The sequence below is a fragment of the Eschrichtius robustus genome, chromosome 1 (assembly GCF_028021215.1).
Source record: "Eschrichtius robustus isolate mEscRob2 chromosome 1, mEscRob2.pri, whole genome shotgun sequence".
Taxonomy (NCBI): Eukaryota; Metazoa; Chordata; class Mammalia; order Artiodactyla; family Eschrichtiidae; genus Eschrichtius; species Eschrichtius robustus.
This window is the reverse complement of record NC_090824.1, coordinates 145,515,341-145,533,819: the sequence shown is the minus strand read 5'-3', so window position 1 is coordinate 145,533,819 and position 18,479 is coordinate 145,515,341. Positions and strand designations below refer to the sequence as shown.

At 54.3% G+C, this 18,479-nt stretch overlaps 7 non-coding genes across 7 annotated transcripts; all 7 read right to left on the bottom strand.

Moving 5' to 3' along the window:
- Positions 1–1,663: 1,663 nt before the first annotated feature.
- Positions 1,664–1,755, bottom strand: LOC137751473 (small nucleolar RNA SNORD116). The gene has a single exon (XR_011070811.1). It is a non-coding gene; the product is annotated as a small nucleolar RNA SNORD116 (small nucleolar RNA).
- Positions 1,756–4,163: 2,408 nt separating this feature from the next.
- LOC137751275 (small nucleolar RNA SNORD116) lies at positions 4,164–4,255 on the bottom strand. The gene has a single exon (XR_011070746.1). It is a non-coding gene; the product is annotated as a small nucleolar RNA SNORD116 (small nucleolar RNA).
- A 2,926-nt stretch (positions 4,256–7,181) lies between these two features.
- LOC137753197 (small nucleolar RNA SNORD116) lies at positions 7,182–7,273 on the bottom strand. The gene has a single exon (XR_011071412.1). It is a non-coding gene; the product is annotated as a small nucleolar RNA SNORD116 (small nucleolar RNA).
- Positions 7,274–9,681: 2,408 nt separating this feature from the next.
- Positions 9,682–9,773, bottom strand: LOC137751414 (small nucleolar RNA SNORD116). Its single transcript, XR_011070788.1, has one exon. It is a non-coding gene; the product is annotated as a small nucleolar RNA SNORD116 (small nucleolar RNA).
- A 2,929-nt stretch (positions 9,774–12,702) lies between these two features.
- LOC137753192 (small nucleolar RNA SNORD116) lies at positions 12,703–12,794 on the bottom strand. Its single transcript, XR_011071410.1, has one exon. It is a non-coding gene; the product is annotated as a small nucleolar RNA SNORD116 (small nucleolar RNA).
- A 2,408-nt stretch (positions 12,795–15,202) lies between these two features.
- On the bottom strand, positions 15,203–15,294 carry LOC137750919 (small nucleolar RNA SNORD116). The gene has a single exon (XR_011070639.1). It is a non-coding gene; the product is annotated as a small nucleolar RNA SNORD116 (small nucleolar RNA).
- A 2,927-nt stretch (positions 15,295–18,221) lies between these two features.
- LOC137751409 (small nucleolar RNA SNORD116) lies at positions 18,222–18,313 on the bottom strand. Its single transcript, XR_011070787.1, has one exon. It is a non-coding gene; the product is annotated as a small nucleolar RNA SNORD116 (small nucleolar RNA).
- Between the last annotated feature and the right edge of the window lie 166 nt (positions 18,314–18,479).

Here is an 18,479-nt window from a genome sequence, read left to right as displayed (position 1 = left end):
TACGCTTCCACACAATGGACTCAGCCTCAAGGGGAGATGTGGTCCCTGAGATCTTCCACAAGGGAACGACCCTTGGCCAAATGTCACGACCTCCAACAAAAGCAGCTTGTAGGGACCGGTGACAAAACGCACCAGAGGAACTCCTGGACTGAATAATGGAGATTCACCTGTAGCCATACTTCCTGGCCTGCTGCCAAGACTGGCAACCTACCCTTAGCCCACACACAAAGCTAATGGCACGGGAACCATTCCGATGCTCAACGCGGCGGGGAAACCCTTGCAACAATGGTGTAACTTGCAGTGGTGTCTGGCACTTTCACACTCTGGGCCCATCAGTGACGTGACATTGGGGAAACCGTGAGGCCCAGGTACTCTACAAGCAACTTGTTACCCACAGCCATGCAACGAGAGAACCCAGACAACAGCATAGACACTTGAACCGTTGTGATTTGTCTGGCCTGTGGCCAGGCTTGCCGGATACCACAGTCTCGACGCACCAGCGGGTGGCAGGAAAAATGACACCCACACCACACATCCTCTCCTGCCCTTAAAACTGTAGCCTTTCCTTGGCAGCCGACTCCCTTGTTTCTGCATGGTTGCGCCCAATGACCTCCTGGTAGTGCTCCAATCCTCAGGGAACACTATGCGGGCCGTGTATAGAAATGATGCTTGGCTGTCCTCAGGAACACCTTCACATCTTCAACACAGGGGGAACGTGGCCAGACAGGGACAAAACACCCCAAGGCCTCTAAATCGGCCCCCATGAGAAGACACCATACTGTGCCATGAAGGCAAACTTTCGCTGGACAAGGACCCGCCATGAAGCAAATCGACCAAGGAGAGGAAAGAGGCGGGACAGTCCACAAAGTTGCTCCCGTATTCTCTCCCTACACGTGCCTCCAGATGCTCCTGAGGGAATCCCAAATGTGTTCCGGGGACCCCATGGCCACCGTCGATCTATCCACCCACCAATAAACCTTTGGGCTTAGTCAGCCATCTCACGTGTCTCTTTCACTCGCCTTGCCTTACTCTCTCTCCACCGGGATCCCAACGTGTCACGGCAAGATGCCAGAGCCACCCCTCACCAAGGAAGCTTGCCGTGACCAAGCTTGACTAAGGCATTTTCCAGCCCCTTCACACAGCACACACAAGCAGGACACAACCCGAGGAGGAGCCATCAGATTGCCTAAACTCCCAGGAACACTGGCCCATTTGATTTCTCCCCTCATCAGGAGAAACCTAAATTGCATATGGTCTCCCAAGCAGAACATGACAAAGAAGCCTGGCCTAGGCCTGGAATCCTGTTCTGACCCTGAGCCTACAGACTTCTGTTTCTTTGAGGCCACAAGGCAATGACCAGCAGGTGGGGGCAGCCTGTAGAACTCAAGCGCAGGTGGCAGAACCAGCAATGGCGCACGCTTCCTCTCCTACCTGCATGCTGAACCGTGACAGGGGACAGCAGTCCTGGCTAGACCAAGGAACAAAGAGACGGCAAGCTGTCCCAAGCCTTCCCACCTGCATTGGCATCCCAGGCTCCTTTCCCAATGGCTCTTCTCCCCATGAGATGACCACAACCCTCAACTTGAACAACGTGGCTGTGGACACCCACAGCCGCAAATGCAATGTGAACCTCTCCCTACTTTCCTTTTGGGAGCCACGTGCTGGACCTCAGTTCCAAAGAGGAGACGGTAGGGATTTTTCACTCATTTTGTTCAGATTTCCAAGGAATGCATTTGTGGGAGTCATCATCGATCCAAACACGGGCTCAAACGTTGGACATGCAAAGTTGCAGATTCCACCATGGGACGGCCAGCGAGCTGAATCATATCAGCGTACAGAAGTGGCCAGAGCCGAGCCATGGGTCAGGAAATGCAGCCAGTTCTCAGGGCATCAAAGCTCGTGTTCCCCGAGAAATTACCAGAAGGTGAGGGTGTAGCCCCGGTGCACACGTTCCCGTCGCCAAACCTTTAGGTTAAGCAAAGAAGTGTCCCTTACCGCAACAAGGGTTAAAGCAGGATCCTCATGGAATGCACGCCAGGACCCCTCCGAGACTCCTTCGCCTGGCCTCGCCTTGCCACGCCGTCCACCTTTTAATGGGTATCAGGGATTATACGGATGGCCCCTGGCTGCTGCTGTCCTTCTTTCCCTGGCATTCCACCTGGCTCGGGTGAGAGAACACACGCAGACTTGAGGAGGGTGCACGGGCACAGCGAGGGAAAGGTCGATACCACCCAGTGATGTGTGCTCTATCTCTCCTCAACATTTCATTTGCTGTCCATCTTGCCTGTGTGTACGCACCCAAACGTGAAAGCATCGTGGCACAGGCGCCTTCAGAGCATGCGGCCATCAGGACAAAGAGCGCCGCCGACCAACAACACCCTGGTCTCGGGCCCTGAAATCCCTCTCCTGAGCAATCTGCCCTGCATCACAGCAAAACGATGTCTTCCTGATCCCCTGAGACACCCTCAGGACAACTGGGCCCCCTCAGCCTAAGAGCAAGTGCCCTCTTTGGCAACAAACACGCCCTTGGCACTTATGATTCCACACAGTGGTCACACCCTCAAGGGGAGTGATCTTCCACAAGGGAAGGGCCCTTGGCCGAATATGACGACCTCCATCAAAGGCAGCTCGTAGGGACCCGTGACAAAGGGCACCTGAGGAACCCCTGGACTGATCAAGGGAGACTCACCAGCAGGCATACTTCCTGGTCTCCTGCCAAGGCAGAGGAACTTCTTAGGACCGCAACCAAAGCTAATGGCAAGGGAGCCATTCCAATGCCCAAATTGGCGGGGCAAACCCTTGCAGCAACTGGGTATCTTATCGTAGCACCTTGCGCATTGTCTTTCTTCCCTTCAAGGACAAGACCTTGGAAAAACCATGAGACCCAGGTCCTCCAGAACCAACGTGTCACCCACAGCCGTGCAATGAGGGAATGCCTCCAACATCCTGGACCCTTGAACCGGCATGACTTCTCTGGCTTGAAGCCATGCATGCTGGAGACCACAGGCTCGCAGCACCAGAAGGCGGCAGGACAAAATGACCCCTGCAGCACACATTCACTCCAGCCCTTAAACCTGTAGCATTTCCTTGGCAGCCAACTCGCTTCTTTCTGCATGGTTGGGCCCAAAGACCTCCGAGAAGAGCTCCAAACCTCAGGGAATGCTATGCCGACTGGGTATCGCAATGACGCTGGGCTGTCCGAAGGAACACCTTAACATCCTCAACATAGGGGCAAGGAGGCCACACAGGGACAAAACATCCCAACGGCTCCAAATCGGGCCCAGTGAGAAGACACCATACTGTGCCGTGAAGGCACCATTCACTGGAACAAGGACCCGCCGTGAAGCACATTGAGAAAGGAGATGAAAAGTTTGGGATGGTCCATGAATGTGCACCTGTGTTGCTTCCCTACACGGGACTGCTAATTCTCCTGAAGATATCCCAAAAGAGTTCCGGGAACCCTATGTCCACCGAACATCTATCCACCCAACAGTAAGCCTGTGGGCTTAGCCAACACTCTCACGTGTATTTCCCGCTCGCCTTGCCTTCCTCTCTCCACCAGGACCCAAAAGAATCCACCCCTCACCTAAGTAGCTTGATATCCCCTGGATTTGCCTAAGGCATTTTCCAAACTCTCCACACACAACACACAAGCAGGACACAACCCAAGGAGGAGCCAACAGCGTCGCCCAAATCCGTGGGATGGTGGCCCATTTGATTTTCCCTGACCATCAGGGCAAACGTAAACTACATCCCACCTCCCCAGCTGAACATGACATAGAAGCCTGGCCTGGCCAGGACTCCTTCTCTGACCCTGAATGCAGAGACTTCTGTTTCCTTGCGGGAACAAGGCAACGACCTGAGCTCGAGGGTGGCCTGTAGATCTCGAGGGCAAGCCAGAGGAGTACCAGTGGCTCATGCTTCCTTTCATACCCGCATGCTGACCGCGGCAGGGGATAGCAGTTTTGGCTAGACTCAGGTGCCCAGAGACGTCAAGTTGTCCTTAGCCTTCCCACGTAGATGGACATCCCAGGCTCTTTTCCACATGGCTCCTTCTGCACGAGAAGCCCCCCACCCTCAACTTGAACAATGTTGCTGCGCACGCCCACAGTAGCAAATGCGACAAGGACCTCTCCCTAATTTTCCTTTGGGAGCCACGTGCTGGACCTCAGTTAGGATGAGAAGATGGTAGGTATTGCTCATTCATTGTGTTTAGATTTCGAAGGAATGCATTTATGGGAGTCATCACCGATCCACGCACCTGCTCAAAGGCTGGACGTGCAAAGTCGCGGACTGTCAGCAAGCTCAATTCTCTCAGCAGTAGGGAGCGGCCAGACTAAAGCCACGGGGCAGAAAATGCACCCAAGTCTCAGGGCATCGGAGCTAGGGTGCCCCAGGAAGAGCCCGGAATGTGACGGTGTAGTCTCGCCGCACAAGTCCCCGTGGCCAAACATCTAGGTTTCTTCAAAGAAGTTCCGTTTACCCACACAAGGTTTCTACCAGGAACCTTGTCAAGCCAGAGGCGATGCCCTTGGGTCGTACAGAAAGCTATTGGCATTGGAGATATTCCAATGCCCAAACTGGCTGGGCAGACCCTTGCAGCAACTGGGTAACTTGCCCTGGCGCCTTGTATTTTCGCCCCCGGGCCCATCAGTGACATGACCGCGGAGAAACCTGAGACCCATTCATTGGTTCAGAGTTCCAAGCAGTGCATTTATGGGAGTCATCATCAATCCACCTGCTCAAAGGCTGCACGTTCAAAGTTGCAGGCTCCACCGCAGGGCAGCCAACGATCTCAATCATGTCCACAGTCAGGAGCGGCCAGCGCCGACCCACGGGGCTGCCAATGGAGCTAAGGATCATGGCATCGGATCTGGGGTGCCACTGGAAGAGCCAAGAAGGTGAGGGTGTAGACTCAGGGCACAAGTCCCCGTGGCCAAACATCTAGGTTTCTGCAAAGAATTTCCACTCACCATCACAAGGTTCATACGAGGATCCTCAAATAGTTCACGCCAAAATCACTCTGAGACTCTTTTGCCTCGACTTGCCTCAACTTGCCGCACTGTCCTCACTTCGCCAGGAATCATGGACTATAGAGAGGGCCCCATGCTGCTGAAGGTGTTTGTTCCCGGGCACTCCACCACCTGCCTCAGTGTGACAGAACACAGGGATGTTTGAGAAAAGTGAACGGGGGCACAGAGGCAAAGGGTGATACCGCCCAGCGATGTGCGCTATATCTCCCCTCAACATTTCATGTGCAGCCCATCATGTCTGTGTGTCCACAGCCAAACGTGAATGCATCGTGGCACAGATGCCTTCAGAGTGCACGGGCATCAACACAAAGAGCACGGCCGTCCATCAAACATCTGGTATGGGCCTTGAACTTCCCCGCCTGTGCCGCCTCCCCACCGACACAGCATAGGGATGTCATCCTGAACCGCTGAGACACCCTCAGGGGAAATGGGATTACTCAGCGTAAGAGCCACTGCCCTCTGGGGAACCAAACCACTCCTGGCACATACGCTTCCACACAATGGACTCACCCTCAAGGGGAAATGTGGTCCCTGCGATCTTCCACAAGGGAACGGCCCTTGGCCAAATGGGACGACCTCCAACAAAAGCAGCTTGTAGGGACCGGTGACAAAACGCACCAGAGGAACTCCTGGACTGAACAATGGAGATTCACCTGTAGCCATACTTCCTGGCCTGCTGCCAAGACTGGCAACCTACCCTTGGCCCACACACAAAGCTAATGGCATGGGAACCATTCCGATGCTCAATGCAGTGGGGAAACCCTTGCAGCAATGGTGTAACTTGCAGTGGTGTCTGGTACTTTCACACTCTGGGCCCATCAGTGACGTGACATTGGGGAAACTGTGAGGCCCAGGTACTCTACAAGCAACTTGTTACCCACAGCCATGCAACGAGAGAACCCAGACAACAGCCTAGACACTTGAACCGGTATGATTTGTCTGGCCTGTGGCGAGGCTTGCCGGATACCACAGTCTCGACGCACCAGCGGGTGGCAGGAAAAATGACACCCACACCACACATCCTCTCCTGCCCTTAAAACTGTAGCCTTTCCTTGGCAGCCGACTCCCTTGTTTCTGCATGGTTGCGCCCAATGACCTCCTGGTAGTGCTCCAATCCTCAGGGAACACTATGCGGGCCGTGTATAGAAATGATGCTTGGCTGTCCTCAGGAACACCTTCACATCTTCAACACAGGGGGAACGTGGCCAGACAGGGACAAAACACCCCAAGGCCTCCAAATCGGCCCCCATGAGAAGACACCATACTGTACCATGAAGGCAACCTTTCGCTGGACAAGGACCCGCCATGAAGCAAATCGACCAAGGAGAGGAAAGAGGCGGGACAGTCCACAAAGTTGCTCCCGTATTCTCTCCCTACACGTGCCTCCAGATGCTCCTGAGGGAATCCCAAATGTGTTCCGGGGACCCCATGGCCACCGTCGTTCCATTCACCCACCAGTAAACCTGTGGGCTTAGCCAGCCATCTCACGTGTCTCTTTCACTCGCCTTGCCTTACTCTCTCTACACCGGAATCCCAACGTGTCACGGCAAGATGCCAGAGCCACCCCTCACCAAAGAAGCTTGCCGTGACCAAGCTTGACTAAGGCATTTTCCAGCCCCTTCACACAGCACACACAAGCAGGACACAACCCGAGGAGGAGCCATCAGATTGCCTAAACTCCCAGGAACAGTGGCCCATTTGATTTCTCCCCTCATCAGGAGAAACCTAAATTGCATATGGTCTCCCGAGCAGAACATGACAAAGAAGCCTGCCCTAGGCCTGGAATCCTGTTCTGACCCTGAGCCTACAGACTTCTGTTTCTTTGAGGCCACAAGGCAATGACCAGCAGGTGGGGGCTGCCTGTAGACCTCAAGTGCCGGAGGCAGAGCCAGCAATAGTGCACGCTTCCCCTCATATCTGCATGCTGAACCGTGGCAGGGACAGCAGTCCTGGCTAGACCAAGGAACCCAGAGACGGCACGCTGTCCCAAGCCTTCCCACCTGCATTGGCATCCCAGGCTCCTTTCCCAATGGCTCTTCTCCCCATGAGATGACCACAACGCTCAACTTCAACAACGTGGCTGTGGACAACCACAGCCGCAAATGCAATGTGAACCTCTCCCTACTTTCCTTTTCGGAGCCACGTGCTGGACCTCAGTTCCAACGAGGAGACGGTAGGGATTTCTCACTCATTTTGTTCAGATTTCCAAGGAATGCATTTGTGGGAGTCATCATCGATCCAAGCACATGCTCAAACGTTGGACATGCAAAGTTGCAGATTCCACCATGGGACGGCCAGCGAGCTGAATCATATCAGCGTACAGAAGTGGCCAGAGCCGAGCCAAGGTTCAGGATATGCAGCCAGTTCTCAGGGCATCAAAGCTCGTGTTCCCCGAGAAAAGACCGGAAGCTGAGGGTGTAGCCCCGGTGCACACGTTCCCGTCGCCAAACTTTTAGGTTTAGCAAAGAAGTGTTGCTTACCACAACAAGGGTTAAAGCAGGATCCTCATGGAATGCACACCAGGACCCCTCCGAGACTCCTTCGCCTGGCCTCGCCTTGCCACGCCGCCCTCCTTTCAACGGGTATCAGGGATTATACGGATGGCCCCAGGCTGCTGCTGGCAGTCTTTCCCTGGCATTCCACGTGGCTCGAGTGAGAGAACACACACAGGCTTGAGGAGGGTGCACGGGCGCTGCGAGGGCAAGGTCGATACCACCCAGTGATGTGTGCTCTATCTCTCCTCAACATTTCATTTGCTGTCCATCTTGCCTGTGTGTACGCACCCAAACGTGAAAGCATCGTGGCACAGGCGCCTTCAGAGCATGCGGCCATCAGGACAAAGAGGGCCACCGACCAACAACACCCTGGTCTCGGGCCCTGAAATTCCTCTCCTGAGCAATCTGCCCTGCATCACAGCAAAACGATATCTTCCTGATCCCCTGAGACACCCTCAGGACAACTGGGCCCCCTCAGCCTAAGAGCAAGTGCCCTCTTTGGCAACAAACACGCCCTTGGCACTTATGATTCCACACAGTGGTCACACCCTCAAGGGGAGTGATCTTCCACAAGGGAAGGGCCCTTGGCCGAATATGACGACCTCCATCAAAGGTGGCTCGTAGGGACCCGTGACAAAGGGCACCTGAGGAACCCCTGGACTGATCAAGGGAGACTCACCAGCAGGCATACTTCCTGGTCTCCTGCCAAGCCAGAGGAACTTCTTAGGATCGCAACCAAAGCTAATGGCAAGGGAGCCATTCCAATGCCCAAAGTGGCGGGGCAAAACCTTGCAGCAACTGGGTATCTTATTGTACCACCTTGCACATTGTCTTTTTTCCCTTCAAGGACTAGACCTTGGAGAAACCATGAGACCCTGGTCCTCCAGAACCAACGTGTCACCCACAGCCGTGCAATGAGGGAACGCCTCCAACATCCTGGACCCTTGAACCGGCATGACTTCTCTGGCTTGAAGCCATGCATGCTGGAGACCACAGGCTCGCAGCACCAGAAGGCGGCAGGACAAAATGACCCCTGCAGCACACATTCACTCCAGCCCTTAAACCTGTAGCATTTCCTTGGCAGCCAACTCGCTTCTTTCTGCATGGTTGGGCCCAAAGACCTCCGGGAAGAGGTCCAAACCTCAGGGAATGCTATGCCGACTGGGTATCGCAATGACGCTGGGCTGTCCGAAGGAACACCTTAACATCCTCAACATAGGGGCAAGGAGGCCACACAGGGACAAAACATCCCAACGGCTCCAAATCGGGCCCAGTGAGAAGACACCATACTGTGCCGTGAAGGCACCATTCACTGGAACAAGGACCCGCCATGAAGCACATTGAGAAAGGAGATGAAAAGGTTGGGATGGTCCATGAATGTGCACCTGTGTTGCTTCCCTACACGGGACTGCAAATTCTCCTGAAGATATCCCAAAAGAGTTCCGGGAACCCTATGTCCACCGACCATCTATCCACCCAACAGTAAGCCTGTGGGCTTAGCCAACACTCTCACGTGTATTTCCCGCTCGCCTTGCCTTCCTCTCTCCACCAGGACCCAAAAGAATCCACCCCTCACCTAAGTAGCTTGATATCCCCTGGATTTGCCTAAGGCATTTTCCAACCTCTCCACACACAACACACAAGCAGGACACAACCCAAGGAGGAGCCAACAGCGTCGCCCAAATCCGTGGGATGGTGGACCATTTGAGTTTCCCTGACCATCAGGGCAAACGTAAACTACATCCCACCTCCCCAGCTGAACATGACATAGAAGCCTGGCCTGGCCAGGACTCCTTCTCTGACCCTGAATGCAGAGACTTCTGTTTCCTTGCGGGAACAAGGCAACGACCTGAGCTCGAGGGTGGCCTGTAGATCTCCAGGGCAAGCCAGAGGAGTACCAGTGGCTCATGCTTCCTTTCATACCCGCATGCTGACCGCGGCAGGGGATAGCAGTTTTGGCTAGACTCAGGTGCCCAGAGACGTCAAGTTGTCCTTAGCCTTCCCACGTAGATGGACATCCCAGGCTCTTTTCCACATGGCTCTTTCTGCACGAGAAGCCCGCCACCCTCAACTTGAACAATGTTGCTGCGCACGCCCACAGTAGCAAATGCGACAAGGACTTCTCCCTAATTTTCCTTTGGGAGCCACGTGCTGGACCTCAGTTAGCATGAGAAGATGGTAGGTATTGCTCATTCATTGTGTTTAGATTTCGAAGGAATGCATTTATGGGAGTCATCACCGATCCACGCAGCTGCTCAAAGGCTGGACGTGCAAAGTCGCGGACTGTCAGCAAGCTCAATCCTCTCAGCAGTAGGGAGCGGCCAGATTCGAGCCACGGGGCAGAAAATGCACCCAAGTCTCAGGGCATCGGAGCTAGGGTGCCGCATGAAGAGCCCGGAATGTGACGGTGTAGTCTCGCCGCACAAGTCCCCGTGGCCAAACATCTAGGTTTCTTCAAAGAAGTTCCGTTTACCCCCACAAGGTTTCTACCAGGAACCTTGTCAAGCCAGAGGCGATGCCCTTGGGTCGTACAGAAAGCTATTGGCATTGGAGATATTCCAATGCCCAAACTGGCAGGGCAAACCCTTGCAGCAACTGGGTAACTTGCCCTGGCGCCTTGTATTTTCGCCCCCGGGCCCATCAGTGACATGACCGCGGAGAAACCTGAGACCCATTCATTGGTTCAGAGTTCCAAGCAGTGCATTTATGGGAGTCATCATCAATCCACCTGCTCAAAGGCTGAACGTTCAAAGTTGCAGGCTCCACCGCAGGGTAGCCAACGATCTCAAACATGTCAGCAGTCAGGAGCGGCCAGCGCCGACCCACGGGGCTGCCAATGGAGCTAAGGATCATGGCATCGGATATGGGGTGCCACTGGAAGAGCCAAGAAGGTGAGGGTGTAGTCTCAGGGCACAAGTCGCCGTGGCCAAACATCTAGGTTTCTGCAAAGAATTTCCACTCACCACCACAAGGTTCCTACGAGGATCCTCAAGTACTTCACGCCAAAATCACTCTGAGACTCTTTTGCCTCGACTTGCCTCAACTTGCCGCACTGTCCTCACTTCGCCAGGAATCATGGACTATAGAGAGGGCCCCATGCTGCTGCAGGTGTTAGTTCCCGGGCACTCCACCACCTGCCTCAGTGTGACAGAACACAGGGATGTTTGCGAAAAGTGAACGGGGGCACAGAGGCAAAGGGTGATACCGCCCAGCGATGTGCGCTATATCTCCCCTCAACATTTCATGTGCAGCCCATCATGTCTGTGTGTCCACAGCCAAACGTGAATGCATCGTGGCACAGATGCGTTCAGAGTGCACGGGCATCAACACAAAGAACACGGCCGTCCATCAAACCCCTGGTATGGGCCTTGAACTTCCCCGCCTGAGCCGCCTCCCCACCGACACAGCATAGGGATGTCATCCTGAACCGCTGAGACACCCTCAGGGGAAATGGGATTACTCAGCGTAAGAGCCACTGCCCTCTGGGAAACCAAATCACTCCTGGCACATAAGCTTCCACACAATGGACTCACCCTCAAGGGGAAATGTGGTCCCTGCGATCTTCCACAAGGGAATGGCCCTTGGCCAAATGGGACGACCTCCAACAAAAGCAGCTTGTAGGGACCAGTGACAAAACGCACCAGAGGAACTCCTGGACTGAACAATGGAGATTCACCTGTAGCCATACTTCCTGGCCTGCTGCCAAGACTGGCAACCTACCCTTGGCCCACACACAAAGCTAATGGCATGGGAACCATTCCGATGCTCAATGCAGTGGTGAAACCCTTGCAGCAATGGTGTAACTTGCAGTGGTGTCTGGTACTTTCACACTCTGGGCCCATCAGTGACGTGACATTGGGTAAACTGTGAGGCCCAGGTACTCTACAAGCAACTTGTTACCCACAGCCATGCAACGAGAGAACCCAGACAACAGCCTAGACACTTGAACCGGTATGATTTGTCTGGCCTGTGGCCAGGCTTGCTGGATACCAGTCTCGACGCACCAGCGGGTGGCAGGAAAAATGACACCCACACCACACATCCTCTCCTGCCCTTAAAACTGTAGCCTTTCCTTGGCAGCCGACTCCCTTGTTTCTGCATGGTTGCGCCCAATGACCTCCTGGTAGTGCTCCAATCCTCAGGGAACACTATGCGGTCCGTGTATAGAAATTATGCTTGGCTGTCCTCAGGAACACTTTCACATCTTCAACACAGGGGGAAAGTGGCCAGACAGGGACAAAACACCCCAAGGCCTCCAAATCGGCCCCCATGAGAAGACACCATACTGTACCATGAAGGCAACCTTTCGCTGGACAAGGACCCGCCATGAAGCAAATCGACCAAGGAGAGGAAAGAGGCGGGACAGGACAATCCACAAATTTGCTCCCGTATTCTCTCCCTACACGTGCCTCCAGATGCTCCTGAGGGAATCCCAAATGTGTTCCGGGGACCCCATGGCCACCGTCGATCCATTCACCCACCAGTAAACCTGTGGGCTTAGCCAGCCATCTCACGTGTCTCTTTCTCTCGCCTTGCCTTACTCTCTCTACACCGGAATCCCAACGTGTCACGGCAAGTTGCCAGAGCCACCCCTCACCAAAGAAGCTTGCTGTGACCAAGCTTGACTAAGGCATTTTCCAGCCCTTTCACACAGCACACACAAGCAGGACACAACCCGAGGAGGAGCCATCAGATTGCCTAAACTCCCAGGAACAGTGGCCGATTTGATTTCTCCCCTCATCAGGAGGAACTTAAATTGCATATGGTCTCCCAAGCAGAACATGACAAAGAAGCCTGCCCTAGGCCTGGAATCCTGTTCTGACCCTGAGCCTACAGACTTCTGTTTCTTTGAGGCCACAAGGCAATGACCAGCAGGTGGGGGCAGCCTGTAGACCTCAAGTGCAGGAGGCAGAGCCAGCAATAGTGCACGCTTCCCCTCCTATCTGCATGCTGAACCGTGGCAGGGACAGCAGTCCTGGCTAGACCAAGGAACACAGAGACGGCACGCTGTCCCAAGGCTTCCCACCTGCATTGGCATCCCAGGCTCCTTTCCCAATGGCTCTTCTCCCCATGAGATGACCACAACGCTCAACTTCAACAACGTGGCTGTGGACAACCACAGCCGCAAATGCAATGTGAACCTCTCCCTACTTTCCTTTTGGGAGCCACGTGCTGGACCTCAGTTCCAACGAGGAGACGGTAGGGATTTCTCACTCATTTTGTTCAGATTTCCAAGGAATGCATTTGTGGGAGTCATCATCGATCCAAGCACATGCTCAAACGTTGGACATGCAAAGTTGCAGATTCCACCATGGGACGGCCAGCGAGCTGAATCATATCAGCGTACAGAAGTGGCCAGAGCCGAGCCAAGGGTCAGGAAATGCAGCCAGTTCTCAGGGCATCAAAGCTCGTGTTCCCCGAGAAAAGACCGGAAGCTGAGGGTGTAGCCCCGGTGCACACGTTCCCGTCGCCAAACCTTTAGGTTTAGCAAAGAAGTGTTGCTTACCACAACAAGGGTTAAAGCAGGATCCTCATGGAATGCACGCCAGGACCCCTCCGAGACTCCTTCGCCTGGCCTCGCCTTGCCACGCCGCCCTCCTTTCAACGGGTATCAGGGATTATACGGATGGCCCCAGGCTGCTGCTGGCAGTCTTTCCCTGGCATTCCACGTGGCTCGAGTGAGAGAACACACACAGGCTTGAGGAGGGTGCACGGGCGCTGCGAGGGCAAGGTCGATACCACCCAGTGATGTGTGCTCTATCTCTCCTCAATATTTCATTTGCTGTCCATCTTGCCTGTGTGTACGCACCCAAACGTGAAAGCATCGTGGCACAGGCGCCTTCAGAGCATGCGGCCATCAGGACAAAGAGCGCCGCCGACCAACAACACCCTGGTCTCGGGCCCTGAAATTCCTCTCCTGAGCAATTTGCCCTGCATCACAGCAAAACGATGTCTTCCTGATCCCCTGAGACACCCTCAGGACAACTGGGCCCCCTCAGCCTAAGAGCAAGTGCCCTCTTTGGCAACAAACACGCCCTTGGCACTTATGATTCCACACAGTGGACACACCCTCAAGGGGAGAGATCTTCCACAAGGGAAGGGCCCTTGGCCAAATATGACGACCTCCATCAAAAGCGGCTCGTAGGGACCCGTGACAAAGGGCACCTGAGGAACCCCTGGACTGATCAAGGGAGACTCACCAGCAGGCATACTTCCTGGTCTCCTGCCAAGCCAGAGGAACTTCTTAGGATCGCAACCAAAGCTAATGGCAAGGGAGCCATTCCAATGCCCAAAGTGGCAGAGCAAACCCTTGCAGCAACTGGGTATCTTATCATAGCACCTTGCACATTGTCTTTCTTCCCTTCAAGGACAAGACCTTGGAGAAACCATGAGACCCAGGTCCTCCAGAACAAACGTGTCACCCACAGCCGTGCAATGAGGGAACGCCTCCAACATCCTGGACCCTTGAACCGGCATGACTTCTCTGGCTTGAAGCCATGCATGCTGGAGATCACAGGCACGCAGCACCAGAAGGCGGCAGGACAAAATGACCCCTGCAGCACACATTCACTCCAGCCCTTAAACCTGTAGCATTTCCTTGGCAGCCAACTCGCTTCTTTCTGCATGGTTGGGCCCAAAGCCCTCCGGGAAGAGCTCCAAACCTCAGGGAATGCTATGCCGACTGGGTATCGCAATGATGCTGGGCTGTCCGAAGGAACACCTTAACATCCTCAACATAGGGGCAAGGAGGCCACACAGGGACAAAACATCCCAACGGCTCCAAATCGGGCCCAGTGAGAAGACACCATACTGTGCCGTGAAGGCACCATTCACTGGAACATGGACCCGCCGTGAAGCACATTGAGAAAGGAGATGAAAAGGTTGGGATGGTCCATGAATGTGCACCTGTGTTGCTTCCCTACACGGGACTGCAAATTCTCCAGAAGATATCACAAAAGAGTTCCGGGAACCCTATGTCCACCGACCATCTATCCACACAACAGTAAGCCTGTGGGCTTAGCCAACACTCTCACGTGTATTTCCCGCTCGCCTTGCCTTCCTCTCTCCACCAGGACCCAAACGAATCCACCCCTCACCTAAGTAGCTTGATGTCCCCTGGATTTGCCTAAGGCATTTTCCAACCTCTCCACACACAACACACAAGCTGGACACAACCCAAGGAGGAGCCAACAGCGTCGCCCAAATCCATGGGATGGTGGCCCATTTGATTTCCCCTGACCATCAGGGCAAACGTAAACTACATCCCACCTCCCAAGATGAACATGACATAGAAGCCTGGCCTGGCCAGGACTCCTTCTCTGACCCTGAGTGCAGAGACTTCTGCTTCCTTGCGGGAACAAGGCAACGACCTGAGCTCGAGGGTGGCCTGTAGGTCTCGAGGGCAAGCCAGAGGAGTACCAGTGGCTCATGCTTCCTTACATACCCGCATGCTGACCGCGGCAGGGGATAGCAGTTTTGGCTAGACTCAGGTGCCCAGAGACGTCAAGTTGTCCTTAGCCTTCCCACGTAGATGGACATCCCAGGCTCTTTTCCACATGGCTCTTTCTGCACGAGAAGCCCGCCACCCTCAACTTGAACAATGTTGCTGCGCACGCCCACAGTAGCAAATGCGACATGGACCTCTCCTTTATTTTCCTTTGGGAGCCACATGCTGGACCTCAGTTAGGATGAGAAGATGGTAGGTATTGCTCATTCATTTTGTTTAGATTTCGAAGGAATACATTTATGGGAGTCATCACCGATCCACGCAGCTGCTCAAAGGCTGGACGTGCAAAGTCGCGGACTGTCAGCAAGCTCAATCCTCTCGGCAGTAGGGAGCGGCCAGACTCGAGCCACGGGGCAGAAAATGCACCCAAGTCTCAGGGCATCGGAGCTAGGGTGCCGCATGAAGAGCCCGGAATGTGACGGTGTAGTCTCGCCGCACAAGTCCCCGTGGCCAAACATCTAGGTTTCTTCAAAGAAGTTCCGTTTACCCCCACAAGGTTTCTACCAGGAACCTTGTCAAGCCAGAGGCGATGCCCTTGGGTCGTACAGAAAGCTATTGGCATTGGAGATATTCCAATGCCCAAACTGGCCGGGCAGACCCTTGCAGCAACTTCGTAACTTGCCCTGGCGCCTTGTATTTTCACCCCCGGGCCCATCAGTGACATGACCGCGGAGAAACCTGAGACCCATTCATTGGTTCAGAGTTCCAAGCAATGCATTTAATGGAGTCATCATCAATCCACCTGCTCAAAGGCTGCACGTTCAAAGTTGCAGGCTCCACCGCAGGGCAGCCAACGATCTCAATCATGTCAGCAGTCAGGAGCGGCCAGAGCCGACCCACGGGGCTGCCAATGGAGCTAAGGATCATGGCATCGGATCTGGGGTGCCACTGGAAGAGCCAAGAAGGTGAGGGTGTAGTCTCAGGGCACAAGTCCCCGTGGCCAAACATCTAGGTTTCTGCAAAGAATTTCCACTCACCACCACAAGGTTCCTACGAGGATCCTCAAGTACTTCACGCCAAAATCACTCTGAGACTCTTTTGCCTCGACTTGCCTCAACTTGCCGCACTGTCCTCACTTCGCCAGGTATCATGGACTATAGAGAGGGCCCCATGCTGCTGCAGGTGTTTGTTCCCGGGCACTCCACCACCTGCCTCAGTGTGACAGAACACAGGGATGTTTGCGAAAAGTGAACGGGGGCACAGAGGCAAAGGGTGATACCGCCCAGCGTTGTGCGCTCTATCTCCCCTCAACATTTCATTTTCAGCCCATCATGTCTGTGTGTCCACAGCCAAACGTGAATGCATCGTGGCACAGATGCCTTCAGAGTGCACGGGCATCTACACAAAGAGCACGGCCGTCCATCAAACCCCTGTTATGGGCCTTGAACTTCCCCGCCTGAGCCGCCTCCCCACCGACACAGCATAGGGATATCATCCTGAACCGCTGAGACACCCTCAGGGGAAATGGGATTACTCAGCGTAAGAGCCACTGCCCTCTGGGGAACCAAACCACTCCTGGTGCATACGCTTCCACAAAATGGACTCACCCTCAAGGGGAAATGTGGTCCCTGAGATCTTCCACAAGGGAACGGCCCTTGGCCAAATGGGACGACCTCCAACAAAAGCAGCTTGTAGGGACCGGTGACAAAACGCACCAGAGGAACTCCTGGACTGAACAATGGAGATTCACCTGTAGCCATACTTCCTGGCCTGCTGCCAAGACTGGCAACCTACCCTTGGCCCACACACAAAGCTAATGGCATGGGAACCATTCCGATGCTCAACGCGGTGGGGAAACCCTTGCAGCAATGGTGTAACTTGCAGTGGTGTCTGGCACTTTCACACTCTGGGCCCATCAGTGACGTGACATTGGGGAAACCGTGAGGCCCAGGTACTCTACAAGCAACTTGTTACCCACAGCCATGCAACGAGAGAACCCAGACAACAGCCTAGACACTTGAACCGGTATGATTTGTCTGGCCTGTGGCCAGGCTCGCCGGATACCACAGTCTCGACGCACCAGCGGGTGGCAGGAAAAATGACACCCACACCACACATCCTCTCCTGCCCTTAAAAATGTAGCCTTTCCTTGGCAACCGACTCCCTTGTTTCTGCATGGTTGCGCCCAATGACCTCCTAGTAGAGCTCCAATCCTCAGGGAACGCTATGTGGGCCGGGTATAGAAATGATGCTTGGCTGTCCTCAGGAACACCTTCACATCTTCAACACAGGGGGAACGTGGCCAGACAGGGACAAAACACCCCAAGGCCTCTAAATCGGCCCCCATGAGAAGACATCATACTGTGCCATGAAGGCAAACTTTCGCTGGACAAGGACCCGCCATGAAGCAAATCGACCAAGGAGAGGAAAGAGGCGGGACAGTCCACAAAGTTGCTCCCGTATTCTCTCCCTACACGTGCCTCCAGATGCTCCTGAGGGAATCCCAAATGTGTTCCGGGGACCCCATGGCCACCGTCGATCTATCCACCCACCAATAAACCTGTGGGCTTAGTCAGCCATCTCACGTGTCTCTTTCACTCGCCTTGCCTTACTCTCTCTCCACCGGGATCCCAACGTGTCACGGCAAGATGCCAGAGCCACCCCTCACCAAGGAAGCTTGCCGTGACCAAGCTTGACTAAGGCATTTTCCAGCCCCTTCACACAGCACACACAAGCAGGACACAACCCGAGGAGGAGCCATCAGATTGCCTAAACTCCCAGGAACACTGGCCCATTTGATTTCTCCCCTCATCAGGAGAAACCTAAATTGCATATGGTCTCCCAAACAGAACATGACAAAGAAGCCTGGCCTAGGCCTGGAATCCTGTTCTGACCCTGAGCCTACAGACTTCTGTTTCTTTGAGGCCACAAGGCAATGACCAGCAGGTGGGGGCAGCCTGTAGAACACAAGCGCAGGTGGCAGAACCAGCAATGGCGCACGCTTCCTCTCCTACCTGCATGCTGAACCGTGACAGGGGACAGGAGTCCTGGCTAGACCAAGGAACAAAGAGACGGCAAGCTGTCCCAAGCCTTCCCACCTGCATTGGCATCCCAGGCTCCTTTCCCAATGGCTCTTCTCCCCATGAGATGACCACAACCCTCAACTTGAACAACGTGGCTGTGGACACCCACAGCCGCAAATGCAATGTGAACCTCTCCCTACTTTCCTTTTGGGAGCCACGTGCTGGACCTCAGTTCCAAAGAGGAGACGGTAGGGATTTTTCACTCATTTTGTTCAGATTTCCAAGGAATGCATTTGTGGGAGTCATCATCGATCCAAACACGGGCTCAAACGTTGGACATGCAAAGTTGCAGATTCCACCATGGGACGGCCAGCGAGCTGAATCATATCAGCGTACAGAAGTGGCCAGAGCCGAGCCATGGGTCAGGAAATGCAGCCAGTTCTCAGGGCATCAAAGCTCGTGTTCCCCGAGAAATTACCAG